An 18,912-nucleotide genomic window follows, 5' to 3' on the forward strand; every position below is an offset into this window, starting at 1 on the left:
CCACGTAAAACAGTAATTCCCATACATTACAGGACTATAATCTGCTTATAAAACTGAGTTTGGCCATGGCTGTCATAACATTTAGGTTTTCCATTGATGTTCTTGACCTTCATTTGATATTATTAAAGCAGCTGCTGTTAAGAATGTGAAATCACATTCAAAAATCCCACAAGTTGTGGACTCTGAGTGAGTGCTTTGGAAAATGAAAATCCTTCCTGACATTAATTTTAACTGTGTAGCAACCACATGTCTATATTGGATATTGTCCACCTGAACGAGTGATATATTTACCTCCAATGACTATCTTTGTGATTTGCACCGATGCAGATCTTTTCTCTGATTCTCTCTCTGAGAGTTACATACATTGAAACTTCTTTTATTTCATTCATATTAACAGCTTTCTCATTTATTCCTTGCGATGTTCATCAAAATGGAGTTTTGCTCCAGTGTGCAGATTCTATGTTATTTACTTCTTGAATATGACAATGTACAAACTCTTATATTTCATATATATTCCTATTTGTTTTCAGTGTCGTTGATCGTTATTTGTAAAGCCAGATTTTCAGAGTCCCTGGTTATTTGCCAATCACCTTAGAGTGGTCGCTGCTTTTAGAGCATGTCGTTGGTCACTGCGCATTAAAAAAAAGTAACACTGAAGCTGCATTTCTGAATGATTAACATAAGAATTTATAGTAAAGATAGAGCAATAAACATTATTTGCCATATTGCAGATTGACGTGCACAACAAAGTTTTATATCATTTTCTCCAATGGTTTTACTTAAAACAATAGCCTCAAACGTTTGACACATCAGTAAATTTCTTACTCTCTTCATCTGTGAGTGGTTTGATCAAATTTTTCAGTTTGAAAAATCAATGTAAACTTATATTTGCAGACATTCTTAATTCTTTGTTACATGTCTGTGCTATATTCCTACTATACAACAATAGCATTCTTACTTAAAAAATATAACGTTTTTGCATTGCGCTTCTATGGTTGAAGAAGTATTTGTAGCATTTTCACGTGAAGGCTATTCTAAATGAAGTTAATATGAATAAATTTAAACTTTTTATTATACCAACTATGCATAAATACAAACAAATACACCTGTTTTATCTTTAGATTAAATAACAAGTAACAAACACCTCACCTTTGATGATCTGCATAGGGTTTAAAGAGTCTTAACAATGCAACACTTTATCGATTGATATCTTAAGGTTCTGAAGCAGTGAAGTGTGTGTTGAACATATTTCACTGTCAAGTGTTGACAGCACACTGCACAAACTCAGAGATGACATGTTTCAGTCAATACATCTGCGAACCCTCAGGAGGAGAGTAAACCCCTTCAACTTTCAAAATTTATAGGCACCTTCTATAATGTAACATCTGCCCAAATTATCTTGTGTAATGTTCTTAATTAAGGATTAAGGGATGACTGTCTATTCTGGTAGGCAGAAGCCAAGTAAAGGCAGATCTCTGTCGGTTGAATCTTTCAATCTGCCTGCTTTCTGCAGTTCTCTGATAATGTACAGCTGGAATCCTTCAAACTATTCAATCAGCTTTGACTACTGCTGAGTTGAAAACTTTTGTTTGTCTAGTCCTTTACAACTAAGAGAAACAATTGACTGAGCCCAGCCATTAGCTGAGAACTCTGCATTGCCAGCCAGTCACACACAAGTATTTCATAAAGATTTTCACACTAGGCCACGACTGGTCAACTGAATCTAAACAAATTAGCCAATGCGCTGAATAAGTTTTATACAGGGAAATTCCAGACCAACAAACACACAATTTTCATTCATCTTTGCCTTCAATGTACTAGAATGTTGTAAGACACAGTAAGATACGGATTATAATTGACATCACAGTAGGTGATCCAAAACTTGGTCAAAGAGTTAGGTTTTAAATGACATCTTAAAGAAGGTGAGGGAGCAAATTTTAATGAGATGGGGTTTCAGAACTTATGACCTGACAGCAGACGGCATGCGTCATCATGTGAAGGTGCAAGTTACAAGACTTCTTTCCTCTTACTTATGTTTTCACTGAAGACAGGCTAGAAACTATGGGAATAGATCTTCTAACAAAACGTCCTTGGACCTGTTAATAGATGATTTCATAACTAGGCCAGTTTTGAGCATAAGCGGAATGCTGAATCTGGCTCTTTGTCCTGGTCTGGTTCAGGCCCTCTGGTTAACCTGGTAGAGTAATACCATTAAAATGGACATGTGAAATCTGGGTAGCCTCCAACCTGATGGCATGAACATTGATTTCTCTAACTTCCGTTAATGCCCCTCCTCCCCTTCTTACCCCATCCCTTTTATTTATTTATTTATTTATTTATTTGTTTGCTCTCTCTTTCCCTCTCACTATAACTCCTTGCCTGTTCTCCATCTTCCTCTGGTGCTCTCCTCCTCCTTTCTTTCTTCCAAGGCCTTCCGTCCCATGATACTCCCCCCTTCTCCAGCCATGTATCCCTTCCAATCAACCTCCCAGCTCTTGGCTTCATCTCTCCCCTTCCTATCTCCTCCAATCATTTTGGATCTCCTGGCCCCCACCCCAACTTTCAAATCTCTTACTATCTCTTTTTCCCGTTAGTCCTGACGAAGGGTCTCGACCCGAAACGTCGACTGTACTTCTTCCTATAGATGCTGCCTGGCCTGCTGCGTTCCACCAGCATTTTGTGTGTGTTGTTATGTGAAATCTGTCACCAGCAGAAAGAAAAATAGAGCTTTTCTACTGGTTTGATTCTTAAAGTTGTTATTACGCACGTTTCTTGAGTTAATCAAGGACACGACCCACCCAGCCAACACACTTTTTGTCCCTCTTCCCTCCGGGAGAAGGCTCAGGAGCTTGAAGACTCATATGGCCAGATTTGAGAATAGCTTCTTTTCAACTGTGGTAAGACTGCTGAACAGATCCTGATCCAGATCTGGGCCGTACCCTCCAAATATCCGGACCTGCCTCTCGGTTTTTTTGCACTACCTTACTTTTCCTCTTCTATTTTCTATTTATGATTTATAATTTAAATTTTATTATACTTACGAATGATTTGTACTCCAGGGAGTGCGAAGCGCAGAATCAAATATCACTGTGATGATTGTACGCTCTAGTATCAATTGTTTGGCGACAATAAAGTAATCAAGTAATAAAGTATTTAGTTTTTAAAAATTCTCTTAATATTAACTCTTTTTAAACAGTTTCCAAATTATTTTGAATATCCTTATATGTCAGACATTTACAAATCTTCAATATCAGCGACTGCCTGTCATTTTGGGAATGGGACAGCATGAACTGTCAAAGCTGTTCTGGCATTACTGCTGGACGATGGCAGTAAGAGATGTCCTGTGCTGCCCTGCACTGTGCTGGAACATGCTGATATGCAGGGAGCTGGGCTCACGGTGGGAGACTGTGTCTTGGATTGCAGTCAAAGAAACAGGGTGGACTAAAGTTAAATGGGCAGCAATCTTTAATAAGTGATAGATCTGCACCATCATTTTAAACCATACAATCCCTGTTAATTCATAAACATGAAACTCAAAGGTCGCATGATGCATGTATTATGGTGCAAAAATTGTTGCTGCACAGGACAGAGGACCAATTTGTAAAGTAGAAAAAAATGAATCGTAACTGTAGTAAAATCTGTAAGTTGGGTAACCGCAGTCTTGAGCAATATTGGCAATATGGATAGTTTGAAATATTAATTGAGATGTAATAAGTGATACAATAAATGATTAAAAATTCTCTAAGGAACATCACTAGATATTAAGTTCTCTCTGTGTGTCTCCTTCCCTCTCCCTCTATTTTTCTCTCCATTCACTCATTAAACATAACACTGAGGATGATCAACTTTAAGTCATGATCAATTCATTTATTTACTTAATGACTAAAAATCATCCAGAAACATATAGTCTAAGCCAATTATATCAAAATTTATTATCCAAATATAGCAGGGAACTAGTACCATGTCTAAGCATGCAACAACTGATTTCCCTTTATTTTCAATTGTGTGATCATTTTCACTCTGAAAGCTCTCATTAAGGGGTTTTGAGACACAACTAATATTTCTAGAATTACAAGATCAATTGATTAATTACACTCTTTATCCAAAGTTGAAGTCGTTCCTCTGCGGAGTTTCTCCCCATACGTCAGCCTGCAAAAGGACCTTGGTACTACAGCTGGATACAACAAGTTGACTCCCTGTCAGTGACTCGGAAGTGGTAGATTTGTCAAGTTAAAAAGCTGCCCCTGATCAATTCCACTACAAATCATTATTGGAAAACCAGTCCCCAAAGGGTTAATCCTGATAGGGCCAATAAAATAAGTCATTGCTTAGGTGTTATTGTTTTTGTCAGCATATGGCATTGTCATACACGGTTTAGATTTACTGCCGAGGTTTCTAGCCAGAGGTGGTGCATTGGTAAATTAGACTTACAGCCAAATTATTGACCACTGTATCAGTGGCACATTTAGGTCAGTGTCAGGGCTAAAGGTCACAGAGGAGCAGACTGATAATAGAGTGCTTGTGGACATTGTCAGATTGCTCTAGTGGAGTAGGCTGGGGCAGCTTGGGCCTCAGGGTATTCATTTTATTGGAAGACTGCCTATCTCATAGGTGATGCAAGTCTGATAGAACTAAATACCTTTTGATTGTAACTGTGAAATCAGTTCAGTGGTCACTAACAAATTGAAAGGCAGTTTATTGACTGGCTCAACAGAGGCAGTTATTAACTGCTGTGTTTTCCCAGCTGAGGAAGCACATGGTGTATGTGTACCAGCAGCTGAAATACGGTGATATGTAACCGAGCTTGCTTTAACGGAAAACTTAAGTAAGAGCTTTAAATAAAAGTATTATACAACTGCCCCACACACATATCAATTAAACAGAATGGAAACTACGTGCCAACATTATATTCAGAGATTTCATGATTTCACGTCAGGCTGTAAGCTCGGCACAGTCACACTACAAGTCCAAATGCATGGTCAGCTTTTGCTTCCTGCCAGAGGACGATAAGAATCAGTTTATTACGGTGAAAGAATTACAAATCTAAATGGATTAGAGTTTTTCAAATGAGCTCAAACCAAGCAAATTCCTTTTTGATAATTGTGTTATCTGGTACCTAATGGGAGGCAGTAGTTTACTAGGATATAATTCTCTGGCTATCAGAAGACAAATCCATCTTGTTTATTAAAGAGTTAGTGCATAACTTGGAAGGTGATTTCTACTATCAAGCAATGCTTCTCTAGTTGCAGAGTGATTATACAACCCTACTCACTTGATGTTTTAGCCTAAATGCTTGTTTTAAAGACCTGTCAGCTGATAGTATCCTATTAACTTTCTGCACGAATGGAAAATTCATCTTCAGAATCAGAATCAGATTCAGATTTATTTATCACGTGTCCATTGAATCAGACAGTGAAATGCATCATTTGCAGTAACAACCAACACACCCAAGGATGTGCTGGGGGGCAGCCCACAAGTGTCACCACACATTCTGGCACCAACGTAGCACACCCACAATGCTCAGCAGACCAACACATAATCACAGTAAAATGCTGCAAAGCATCAATGAAACATGCCTCTTTCCTCTCTCCCACCCACGCATACAGACAGTCCTCCGACTCCAGGACATGCCACCGGGCCTCCTGTCTGCAGGCTTCAGCCATCAGGCCACACTGGCAATTCTGCCGATGTCTGGAGTCACTGGAGTCAGCATTTCCTCTTTAGAGCAAGATGATCATTCCTCAAGCACCAACCCTCGCAGCATGAGCAGACTGCCTGATCAAGGTGGGTGCCTCATTCAAACCTGATTGACCCTATTCCCTCCTGACGGCATGATAGCTTACCAACATGTGGCATTGAATAGATATTGAGAACAGGAAACCCACTCGGTTTTCTCTTTCCATAACACACACCTATCCTGGAATTTCTAAACAGACTAAGATCAACCAAAAGAGCGCTCCAGCCTTTCATCTCTTTCACCAATCAGCTTCCCAGCTCTTTACTTCACCCACTCCCCTTCTCCCAGTTTCACCTATTACCTGGCACCTTGTACTTCTTCCTCCCTACCACCCCACCTTCTTACTCTGACTTCTCCCCTTCCTTTCCAGTCCTGATGAAGGGTCTTGGCCTGAAACGTCGACAGTTCCTCTTTCTCATAGATGCTGCCTGCTCTGCTGAGTTCCTCCAACATTTTGTTTGCATTGCATTGAACCTGTTGTATTCCTGTTTCTATCCTTTAGAGCCAAGGAAGAGAAGGCTAAGGAATTAATGTGGGTAACTGGGATCGGAGTAGGTAGGTGCAAAGGGCAGCATAGATATGACGGGCAGAATGTCCTGTTTTGGTGCTGTATGACTCCACAACTTGAACACAATTTCACACAGAACTATTGATGGAGCTCCACAAAGTCCTTTTGAAGATGACGTCAAATGGCTTCAATTGCCAGTGCAATGACTATGAAAATAGTGAAAACAAGAGATCTTAGCAAACTGTTTCCATGTATAAACACCAATTTTGGAAAGATTGTGTTTTGCAAAGCACATGGCAATGATAAGCATTGATAAACCACTGGAATGACAGATGAGTTTTCAACCAAATTTGCAGTGTTATGCAAAATATCATCTAGAGTATAATCAGAGAATTCTTCAGTTCATTATGAGCAACTTAATCGTGCATCTGTTTGAACTTAAGATTTTGTTATATGTGGCGCATGTCAAAAATTTTCCTGAACATTTGGGATGGGCAGTCAAGATGTGTGCACATTTTAATGCAGAAAGCTATAATAATTTGAGAAGAATTGTTCATCCCCTATCATCTCTGATTCCCAAGTTTCCAAGTTTTGCCACGGAATCCTTTTTCTCATATTCCTTGCAAATAATATTCATGCTAGATCACCTCATGTCCCCTCACACCACAGATTTAGTTTAATCTAAAAAAACCTAAAAGGACGTCTTATCTTGAACTAAACATGAACTTATTATTTTTTAAACATCCTTTGATTAAAAAAATAAAAAGAATCATTTGTGTTTATAAAGCTGTCCAGAAGATTTAAACTTGCTTTTCTGACATGTTCTATTCTCTGTTTAATCTATTTTTTTCTCTCCCTATGCCCTCCCTCCACACCCCAGATTAATTTTAGCATCTCTGGATTAATTTTAACATCAATTATTTTTCATTGTAGGTATTTTAATCCAAATTAAATCCATGTTATCATGTTGACAGTCCAGATGGTTTCTGCCATTCATTCTTAAGGCAAATAATTAAAAACAAAATCAGATAATGAAACAGAGAATGATGCCTTATAATGCTTGTAAAAAGAAATAAAATCAGATGTTTTATTAACTTGTAATATTCCATGAACCTAGCTGATATTATACTAAGTCATCAAGATCTTATCTGTATTAATGTTGTACTATAAGCATACTAATCCTAAATAAATCTGGATTAGTTTTACCCTACTCTATCCAGATGCAGTGTGTGATGCAAATGTTCTTATATTCTACATAATATTGCTGTTGGAAATTATTAATAAAGGTAAACTTTCAAGTAATTTGATCAAGGTTTGGGACAGGCCCGGCTGCTAAACCAGAGCAATGATTTAAATCTTCCACCATTTTGGTGGCCTACTCATGATTTCCACCTTTATACTAGAGTGGCTGATCTAGTCAACTTGGGTTGGTTTTAGTATCATATTGAAATGTGTACTTATCAGACTTGTTTTCTGTACAGTGGAACCAATTCTTAAATGACTCGATCATTACTATCATGGACACGGTAGAGAAATTGCCACCAAGTTTTAGTTTTTGAGCAGGATTGGAGAATACGCCTGCATAACAACAGACTTACTTATTGACAAGCACTGCTAGTGACACAAATTTTTAAAAAAAGTCATCTGAATTTATTACTTTTAAATCCCATCTGAAATAATTTGATCACGTCCTGCACCTACATGCGGTCAAGGACATAATAATATTAGAAGCATCAGCTAAGCCATAGACTTTCCCAAAACCCTTTGTTTGGCTACTGTCTAAAAATTAGGTGATCTCAAACTTTAATTTATTGAGTTGATCCACAACTCTCTGAGATAGAGAAATCCAGAGATCTTCCACCCTTTGGGAGAAGTTGCTTCTCATCACTGCCTTACATAGGTGACCCCTTATTCTGAAGCTAAATTTCCTCAGAATGTGTCTGTTAAAATCAATGAAATCTGACAAAGAAGAGGGTGATTTTATAAGATTAGAAATAAAGAAATCAGCTAGCTCCATACCCAAGATGCGGAAAGAAGGAAATGTCTCTGGAGCTAAAATTATGGGTGCTACATTTGTATTTTCCGTGGTGTTGACACTCCACACTGCCTATTATAAATTCACAGTGCTGCATGTTAAGGTCAAAGTCTAGAGAATTTGAGTTCTTGTCCATAAATTGAACACTTATCACATGTTGGAGAATTCTCTGCTAAAATGTGACTAAGTGGTTTTGCCAAGAAGTTCAAACATCTTGTAGCTCTGTTTTGTGTCTGTTAATTCCAATGTTTTCTACCAATGTTGACAGTGATTTCAGAAAGTCAGATGCGAGGGAATGTGGCTTTAAATATTTACTTTAATTCCTGAAGTGCTGAATTCCCTTTGTACTTTGTAAAACAGATGTGATTGCCAATGAATTATATTTAAACATATCACTTCAAAGAAAATATGAATACTAAAGTTGACTTACTTTTTCCCTTAAATCTATTTTTTTCCATTTTATTTTTGTAGTTGAATTTAATGTGGACAAAATAAAATAATCACCATTGGACAAATTTTCAGAAATAAAATTAAACAGTTCACAAAGTATTCATTTTTACTCAAACAAGTGTCAATAGCTTTAAAAAAGGAAGTAATTCAATATTGCAGTTTTAAGGCTTCCTCATACACTTTTTTTTTCATCTCATGCAGATAACTTGTAACACTGAGGTTACCAAGGTGCTACGAACTGAGAAACACTATGTTTTTTAGATTACATGGACACAATCAGTTTACAGGATAGGGTCTGGTCTGCATAAATGGGCGAGAACTTAATTAAAGATAAACTGAAAGTCCAGTTGTGATGATCAGAGCCATGACAAGAGCAGTCATAAACTGGACACTAGAATCCTAGTTCTACCAATCTTCAGCATTAAGGATCAAAGTTTTGGGATGTGTCACTTGCCTGAAATAGAGCTTTTATATATAGTGTGAAGGCCTTTGTTTATTACCAGTCTCTACTACAATAGAAATTAATGTACAACAGAAGACCATTCAGCTGCTTTTAAAATTTTTTGTGTGTGGATGCATTAGAATGGAATCTCAGCCATCCTGGTATGGAACATGAGTTGGATAAGTATCTTATTTGGATTCACAAGGACTTTTCAGTTCCAGGAATACTGTGCAGAGATGCTTTGTAAAATAAAGCACCATCTCATAACGTGTATCTTTCATGTAACACTAGACAGATGCTCTTAACAAAATAGGTCTTGCAAAAGAAGTATATTTCATGCTTTGGCTAAAAGCATGATGTGAGGCAAAGTGTAGCAATTCATATTCAAATATCTGCAATAGCTACTCAAACTGAGTTTGAGAAGTCAAAAAATATTCCTTGTGATGGACATTAAGACATTATTTTAAATACTGACCAATTATGTTGGCTTTTAGAATGTGTCTGTTTCTTCGCACAACTTTGCAAATATAATTTTCAGTAAGATTACACATTCACAATGGACTGAAGTAGTCTCTTTCTGCTTAAATGAACAGATATTACAGAAATGTGTTATTTATTTTCTTTGACATAGAAATAAAATATAATGATAATTTTAATGAAACATGCTTGTTAGAACCAAGAATTACTTCAATGTGCAGAAGTTCACCCCAAGGTCTATACTATCCACTCTACTTTGTTACCAAAGCACAATTGAAAAGAGCTTTTCAGACAGACAATTCCTTAATTTGATAAGGCATTTGTCTTTTGCAATATGTTGATATGTGCAGAATGCAGCAATGTCCTTCAAAATTAACTACAGACTGAGAACATTTTCATGAGGTATAAAAGAAGTTTCCTCATTGTCCATAGCTGAATGGAACATTTAGACATTATGTTTTGTTTAAGTGGCCAAACGTGTGGACATTTGTGCCACATATAATTGCATCATGGGAAATCTTGCTAAGCTGAAATTGTTGGATACTGGTACCACTTTGGCAATAGTTTTCATCTATATAATTTCAAATAAACTGTATAATTTATAGTGCCTGTCATAAATTTGGAATGCAGTGCCTAACTCCAATCAAGTTCTTTAGTAAAATTATTTCTTTCTTGATCTGAGCTCCACTAGCACTTTATTTTGTGACTGGTGAACACAGACATTTAAAATATTTATGATGTTTGACTGGAAGCCTTGTACCATAATTTCACAGCAACGTAAGATCAGGAGTGGGCCATTCAAACTCACAAGACTCTTCAACTATTCAGGTATATCATGGCTGATCTGTCCTTCAACTTAACCTCCATATCCTTTGACATACAGTCGCTACCCAAGAAAACCCAAGGGTGGCACAGTAGCATGCTGGTTAGCACAATGCTTTACAGTACAGGTGGCCAGGGTTCAATTCCCGATGCTGTCTGTAAGGAGGTTGTACATTCTCCCCATCCTCCCTGTGGGCTTCCTCTGGGTGCTCTGCTTTCCTCTCAGTGTCCAAAGATGTACTGGTTGGTAGGTTAAGTGGTCATTGTAGATCTTCCCGTGATTAGGCTAAAGTTAAATCGGGGAATTGCTGGGCGGTGTGACTCAAAGGGCTGGAAAGGCCTATTCTGTGTTGTATCTCAATAAATAAACTTTAAAAATCTACTGCTTTTAGACTTTAGCTGTTGTAACACCCACAACATTTGGAAAAGAGAATTACCAGTGTTCCACTCTTTGTGTGAAAAAAATTGTACTTTACGATTTTTCCCCTAAATGTTTCTAATTTTTATATACTATCTCTTTGTTGTTAATTTCCTCATTGGAGGAAGCGATTTGTCTCTGTCTAACCCATTGAATTCTTCAAACAGTTTAGAAAATCTTGATTAGTTAACTCTTCAAACTTCTCCATTCTTGAGTGTAAAAGTTTAAAGGCTGATTTGGTCGATGTGTTGTTTGAAAACTGACATTTCGGCATTGGTAACAGAATGTATATAATTAAAGAGAGAAAGAAAAGGATTTTATGTGGTTCGCCTTTTCTGTGGAATCATAGTGATGACACATAAAACATTTTTGAAGTTTTCAGCAGAATATAGAATGCCTTATTACGAGAGGTGGGGTGACAAGAGAAAAGGTCTTTTCTGAATAGGTGCTGCTTCATGCTCAAATAGAGGAACTCATATGAGTTAAGAAAGCCCATATTTTAATGCAACTCTTTTTGGCTACTATTGATACACAGTGGCGAAGAGAAGCAGCTAAAATATATCTTGCCTCAGGGCAAGTTGACTTGGAGCACACATTTGTAGTCTCTGACAGGAGAAGAAAGTGTTGATGGAAGTTGTTCTGCTGTCACTACACTTTACAGAGGAACTTATCCTGTTCCTTGTTATGAAGGAAGTGCTAATTTCATACTCAGTTTACCAATAAACACCGGAATGATGCGATCTTTCTACAGTAACATGATTATTAAATAGAGGGGCCCAGAAACTCTGTCTAAGTAACAGCCAGAGTTCTATGCGATGTCATTATATTGCTTCATAAGACTGTTTAAGAACCTGTTAAAGAACCATGAAATTTGTTAGTACTGGTTTAAAAACATTGTAGTTGGCTCCCTGGTGGAATGTCACTGATTTGGGAAGAATGGGCTTCATTGGCTAAATTTATCATTGTTTTTAGCTCTTAGATATACAATGGAAAGCTTATCAGCCAGCTGTTATCACCAGATTCAGGAACAGTTATTACTTTACACCTATCAGACTCCTGAACTGTGCAGATAACTTCATTCACCACCATTCTGACCCATTCCATAACCTGCAGACTCTGTTTCCAGGTCTTTTTACAACTCATGTTCTCAATATTATTTTTATTTGTACAGTGTGTCCTCTTTTGCATGTTGGTGTTTGTTAATATTTGTATGTTTATGTATTGTTTTTTTTTGTAAAATTCGATTGTATGTCTTTTTTCCTGTAAGTGCCTGCAAGAAAATGAATGTTAAGGTAGTACATGATAATATATATGTACTTTGATAATAAAATTACTCTGAACTTTAAATATTGGATCCATTACACTCACCTATTTAAGTGTCCATGTCAATGGCTCTTAAATGAAGTAGCTGTATCTGATTCCACCATTTTCTCTTTCAGCGTGTTCCAGTTAACAAGCAGTCTCTGTATAAAAACCTTGCCCTAAGATCCCAGTCAATACTCCTTCCTCTTGCCATTAGTGTATGTCCTCTTGTTTCTTACAATTAGGGGAAGAAGTGACAACCCTCACTACCACTCTGCATACTCATGATTTGCTCTGCAATGCTCACAATGACGATGGACCCTCCCTTATATCTTCAAGCACTTTTCTACAAATGCTTGCCTTCCAATATGCACCATTCTAGACCTTAAATTCATCTTCCTAGAAGACAGGGGTATGGAAAGACACCAGGAACAGGCACAATTAGGTATAAGGTCACCCTCACTCATACATTCCTGGCTTCAAGAGCATTCCAAGTTTAAGTTCAGGTTGAAGTTTATTCTCATTCAACTGTACACATACGCATGTATATCTCCAAATGAGATGACAATCCTCTGGACCAAGGTGCATAACACACCACATATAACTCTCACAGGTAGCACATGAATTAATATTACCACAAGTAAATTAACAAATAATAAGGTGCATATATGATGCAACTTAAAAAGTAAACAGTATAATGCTACTGACACTTTGTACGTTTTGAAAACTGGGTTCAGCAGTCTTACAGCCTGGGGAAAAAAGCTGTTTCCCATGCTAACAGTTCTTGTCCTAAATCTATGGTACCTCTTGTCTGATGCTGGGGGGGAGGGGTCAAAGATTCTTGGACAGATGGGAGGGATCACTGGCATTTGGCCTGTCCCCTAAAACCCTCACTAATTTTTATAGATGCACCGTAGAAAGCATTCTTCCAGGGTGCATCACAACCTGGTATGGAAGTTGTCCTGTACAAGACCGGAAGAAGCTGCAGAAGATCGTGAATACAGCGCAGCACATCACACAAACCAATCTTCCGTCCTTGGACTCACTTTACACCGCACGCTGTTGGAGCAGTGCTGCCAGGATAATCAAGGACATGACCCATCCAGCCAACACACTTTTCATCCCTCTTCCCTCCAGGAGAAGGCTCAGGAGCTTGAAGACTCGTACGGCCAGATGTGGGAACAGCTTCTTTCCAACTGTGATAAGATTGCTGTATGGATCCTGACCCAGATCTGGGCCTCCAAATATCTGGACCTGCCTCTCGGTTTTTTTGCACTACCTTACTTTCCCTTTTCTATTTGCTATTTATGATTTATAATTTAAATTTTTACTATATTTACTATCGATTTGTACTCCAGGGAGCACGAAGCGCAGAATCAAATATCGCTGTGATGATTGTACGCTCTAGTATCAATTGTTTGGCAACAATAAAGTAAAGTGAAGTAATTGCTCTGAATACGCAGCAATCGTGATAAATACTGTATCTCTAAAGAGTGCAAGAGACCCATCCTAGAAATCCTTTGTTGGGACTTCTGGTCAGCTGTCTCGCCATTCTTGCGCCAGTTGATGATGCATCTGGTCAGGACATACTCAATGGTGCCTCTGTAAAAATGGACTAAAATGGTGTTGGGGGTGGCGGGGACCCTATCTGGCTCAATCTCCTCAGGAAGTGGAAACACCATTGTGCTTTTTTGACCAAAGAGATTACAAGGAGGGCTTAAGAGAGATCATCTGTTATGCACACTCCCAGAAACTTGGTGCTCATAACTGTCTCCACAGAGACCCTTGTATATGCAATGAGGAGTGGACTTCTGAAAGTCCACATTCATCCCTTTGGTCTAGTTGAGATTCAAGTTGTTGTGCCATATCTACCGGTCCTTCCATTGTTAGTGCATTAGCGATGTTATTGATGCTTTTTACTCCTGAATTCACTACTTTCCCTTCAGCCAACCAAAGCAGGCAGACTGGGCTCAACGGGTGTGTTCCGGTAGTGCATGCAATCTAAAGTGCAGGCATTCAGAGACTGCACTCGTCTCTTCAGACAGACCTCTCAGCAGCCTGCCTGGATCACCTGACTGTAGCTCCATTCTACAATGCAGATTTCCTGCCCCTGTGCTAAATCATTACTTTGTTTTTGAAATACAGTGGTGATAGTTCAAGTCTCCTGTTTGGAAAACATCCTTCATGCAGGCGATGTGATCCACTAGTCTCTGGAAATGTCAGTCAGCAACCCTAGAAACAATCTCCCTTGAATGCGAGTCTGTAGATTGTAGGATCATTTCAGAGTAGTGGCGAATGAAGATCCAGAAGCCTGATGGTTATAATAACTGTTCCTGAACCTGCTGGTATGGGACCCAAGGCTTCTGTTCTTCTCGCTTGATGGTGGTAGTGACAGGAAAACTATGGATTGGATGGTTTTGAAGATGAATGCTGCCTTCTTGTGGTAGTATTCTTTGTAGATGTGCTTAGTGGGGCAAATGGGATCAATGTAAACACAAAATACTCTGCAGATGCTGGGGTCAAAGCAACACTCACAACATGTTGGAGGAACTCAGCAGGTTGGGCAGCATCTGTGGAAATGATCTGTCAACGTTTCGGGCCGGAATCCTTTGCCCGAAACGTTGACTGATCATTTTCCACGGATGCTGCCTGACCTGCTGAGTTCCTCCAGTGTGTTGTGAGTGTTGCTGGGATCAATGCAGATGGGCAAAAGGAAATGTCTGCCGATTTGACATTCATCCCAAATATTCTGCTGTGCAAACAGATCAAAAACCAAAACAACTTGTTTCAATGTAAATAGATCAGATTGAACCAATAATGAAAATCTATACAGAAACACAGCCCCACAAGATACTGATGCCTTTGTAATAGTTAGTCCGATTGTCCAAGCTGATCCGGTCACTGGCAATAAGAAACTGTTTTTTCTACTCTGCAGCCTGTATGTAATCCACATTTTATGGTTTTCTCATGGTTCTCCACCGTTCTACAGATCAAATATAAATTCCTGGTGCCATGACACAAAGGGAACAGGATATATTTCATAGCAGAAGGTTACTCACCTGCTTAGAATGATTACTGCCCTAATTTAGAAAGACTGGATTATTAAGGATGAAGATTTGATATTGCTATATACTGTACTTCCTCTTGGCAGCAATGATAAAACTGACCTCATTAAATCAAAGTAAATATATCATTGTTAACAGAGAAGTACTTTAAGGGGAATTATTTTAATGAAATAAACTTTTCTAGTCTTGCATAATACTTTTGACACCAGTGCAATTTAAATCAATAGGTTCAATAGGTACATTTAATGTCAGAGAAATGTATACAACGTATATCCTGAAATTCTTTTTCTTCTCAAACATTCACAAAACAGAGGAGTACCCCAAAGAATGAATGACAGTTAAACGTTAGAACCCAAAGCCCCCCCCAGCTCCCCCCTAACCCACGCACAAGCAGTAGCAAGGGAATGCCCACCCGCACCGGCAAAAAAGTATTATTGCCCCTTACCGAGCACTCAAGTGTGCAGCAAAACATCAATAAAGACACTGACTTGCAGTACCCCAAAGACTACACATTCACCCAGTATTCTCTCTCTCTCTCCCTAATAAGGGAAAAAGAGGTGTCCCCGTTTCACAGCAAGAGGGGAGACATAACAAACAACTCGCTGACTTATGATATTAAAAGCCCGTCAAGGATTGTCAAAAGTTCCATACTTAAATTGGGATCAACACTTAACTTTTTTCTTCATGGGTGAGGAAGACTGAGCAAGTAGTTGCCAGTGGCTTTGGCCTTGCTAAGCAGTTGCAATTGGCCCTCTGTTTACCCTCTCATTCAAGTGGTGGTGTTTGCTTGTGCAGTCAGTGTTTCAGTAATCTGTGCTGAGAGCTAAATGTGCTCTGAGGGATATCCTCTGTATATTAAACAAAGTGTCAGCATCTGCTTCCCCTGCCATAGAATAGTACTTCCTGTACAAGATCAGTCAACAAGGCAAGCTTACTGTTACCTACTGTTGCACTGTAACCATTCCTAACCTTCAGTTCTGAAAATGAAATTAAGAAATAGGTTATCTACAAAAGTTATGAAAGCAAATTGATTTACAACTTTGCTCAAGTGCTTGGCTTCTTTGTTAGTGGATTTTAAAAGATCAGTGGTATGGACATTGAAGCTCAAAAAAGATTAGTTTTGTTTGTCACATGTACGTACATTGGAACATGAAAGCCTACAGTGAAACGTGTCACTTGTGTCATTTGTGACATGCCAGGGCAGCCCGCAAGTGTCGCCATGGTTCCGGCGCCAAAATAGCATGCACGCCGCTTACTAACCCTAACCCATAAGCCCTTTTTGAATGTGGAATGAAACTGGAGCACCCAAAGGGAACCCATGCATCGTGAGGAGAACATACAAACCCCTTACAGACAGGGGCGGTAATCGAATCCTGATCTTCTGATCGCGGGTACTGTGATAGCGTGACACTAACCACTACGTTACAGTGCCACCCTCTCATTACTAAGTTACGTCAGATTTTAATATGCTTCTGTTTTCTGACGATGTCTAAAACATTCTGAAACACAGCCTGGAATTTTGCCTTGGATATCTAGTTACCTTCGAATTGAGAGTAGAAGCAGTTGTTTTCAAACAAGCAGGTAAGTTTATCCTATTGTTGGGCCAAGCAGTGGTCAAGCCAAGTCTGACTGACAATGGGATAAGGATAAGGTTATCTCACCAATCACAATTCCACAGGGACCCTCATAGGACACTGAGTCTGGAGATGGGTGAATAAATAATGGAGGTGGGCAGTGGTAGCGGATATTAAGATTAGTCATGGTGAAGTAACTGACTCATGGTATGATTGTTTCACCTGACAGTATAATTCCTTGCAGAAATGCCTGTGTTGTTGCCAGTGATACAGTCCAGCTCCCTATGGTGTACCCTTCAGGACCTCAGTGGTGGAGCTGGTGGAAGATGATGACACATCACAATGGCAGTGAAGGCTGAGGAAGGCTGCAGAGGTGGTCCCTAGTCACCTTGCCTTCCACGCCATTGGACCCTGACGCTGATCTGTCAATGATCATGCGGTGGCTGCCAAAGCATCAGCCTCCCTATGTTAAACAAGTCAAGCACAGGCACTCTCCATTAGGGCAATCCGTGATTAAGTCCCATGGTGACCCACCAATAGACAACCCCTTAGGAGAACATTATACTCGACACAAACGATCGCACAATTGCACAACCCTTTGTAGCCTTATGCAGCACAACAAAGGGAAAACAGCTACATTGGCATGAATTTCAGTTACTTGTGAAGACTCACTCAAAGGTTGTTACTAAATGTTGTGGTAGGCATGACATTGTGGTTCTTTGGCAATTTGACCTCCTGCCTGAGGAGACTATCACCAATTCTGGCACATCTGTCTGCTTCCCTCTGTAATATGACTTCACTGCTGGATACTATCATATCCTGGACTATCACTGATACCATCTCTAGTGGAAATATTCCCAGCTTACCTTCCAGCCTCACACCCAACTCCTTCTCAGGATCCATAAACGCAGCTATTCTGGAAGACAACTTGTTTCAGTCTGTTCTTTTCTCACGGATCACAGATCAGTCTCTTATTTCTTTTGAACAACTATCTAGCACTATTTTGTGCCCCCTGGTTCATTTTGGGATGATTTAATATGATTGTTTGCTGGACCAGTTTGATGACATGCCACCTGTTGGAATCCAGGAATTCCATTGAACTTTGAATATTCTGTCGAACCTAGAAAGTACAGGACAGGAAGAGACTCCTTGGCCCACAATATGGTACCAAACTAATTTAACTAGTCATTAACTGTTTAGTTAAATGAATCCATTCTAACTACACAATGTCCACATCTCTCTCCATTCCCTGTACATTCATGACCTCTTAAATACCTCTGTTATATTTGCTTCCACTGCCGCCACTGACAGTGCTTTCCTGTGTGAAAACGTACCCTGCAATTCTTCTATGAGCTTCCCCTTTCTCAACTTAAAAGCATCTCTCTGGTATTAGCCATTTTGACCTTTGGGAAAAGATGCCAGCTGTCTACCCTTATCATATTTCTCATAATCTTATAAACTCCTGTCGGGCCTCTCCTTAGCCTCCAATGTTCCAGAGAAAGCAGCTATGTTTGTCCTTCCTCTCCTTATAGTATATATCCTCCAAACCAGGCAGCACCCTGGTAAACTTCTTTAAAGCCTCCAGATCCTTTCCATAATGGAGCTACCAGAATTGCACTTTTACTGATCCAGGATCATTTCTACTCCAGAGATAACCATATCTTTGTTGGGAGCTTTTTTTCAGGGTTAGCGAAGAGTGTTACTGCTTCGCCTATAATTCCAGACTCTTGGTCCTTGGACAATAACTAATGGTGGAGTTTGTTTCAGCTGAGTTGGCCTGATGTGCGACACACTAATTGGAATCAAATTGGAGATGGGATACCCTTTACTGACACTAATGAAAACCTAACGCCTCATGGAGATAGTTGGGGAAAAAAAAACTGGCTGAACGAATTTCAAATTGAAGAATTTTTCATCTGTCCTTGGCAAGCAGACCATGGGACAAAGTAGGCTCAGCAAAGTCCCCTTTCTCTCCACAATTTTCTGTTCAGCATATAATGGTTCTATACATAACTGAAATGATGTAATGTTGGAAGCTCTTTTCCCTAGCAAGTTTGAGTTTAAATTTATTTATTTGGACAG

Source organism: Mobula birostris, chromosome 15 (genome assembly GCF_030028105.1).
Source record: "Mobula birostris isolate sMobBir1 chromosome 15, sMobBir1.hap1, whole genome shotgun sequence".
Classification (NCBI taxonomy): domain Eukaryota; kingdom Metazoa; phylum Chordata; class Chondrichthyes; order Myliobatiformes; family Myliobatidae; genus Mobula; species Mobula birostris.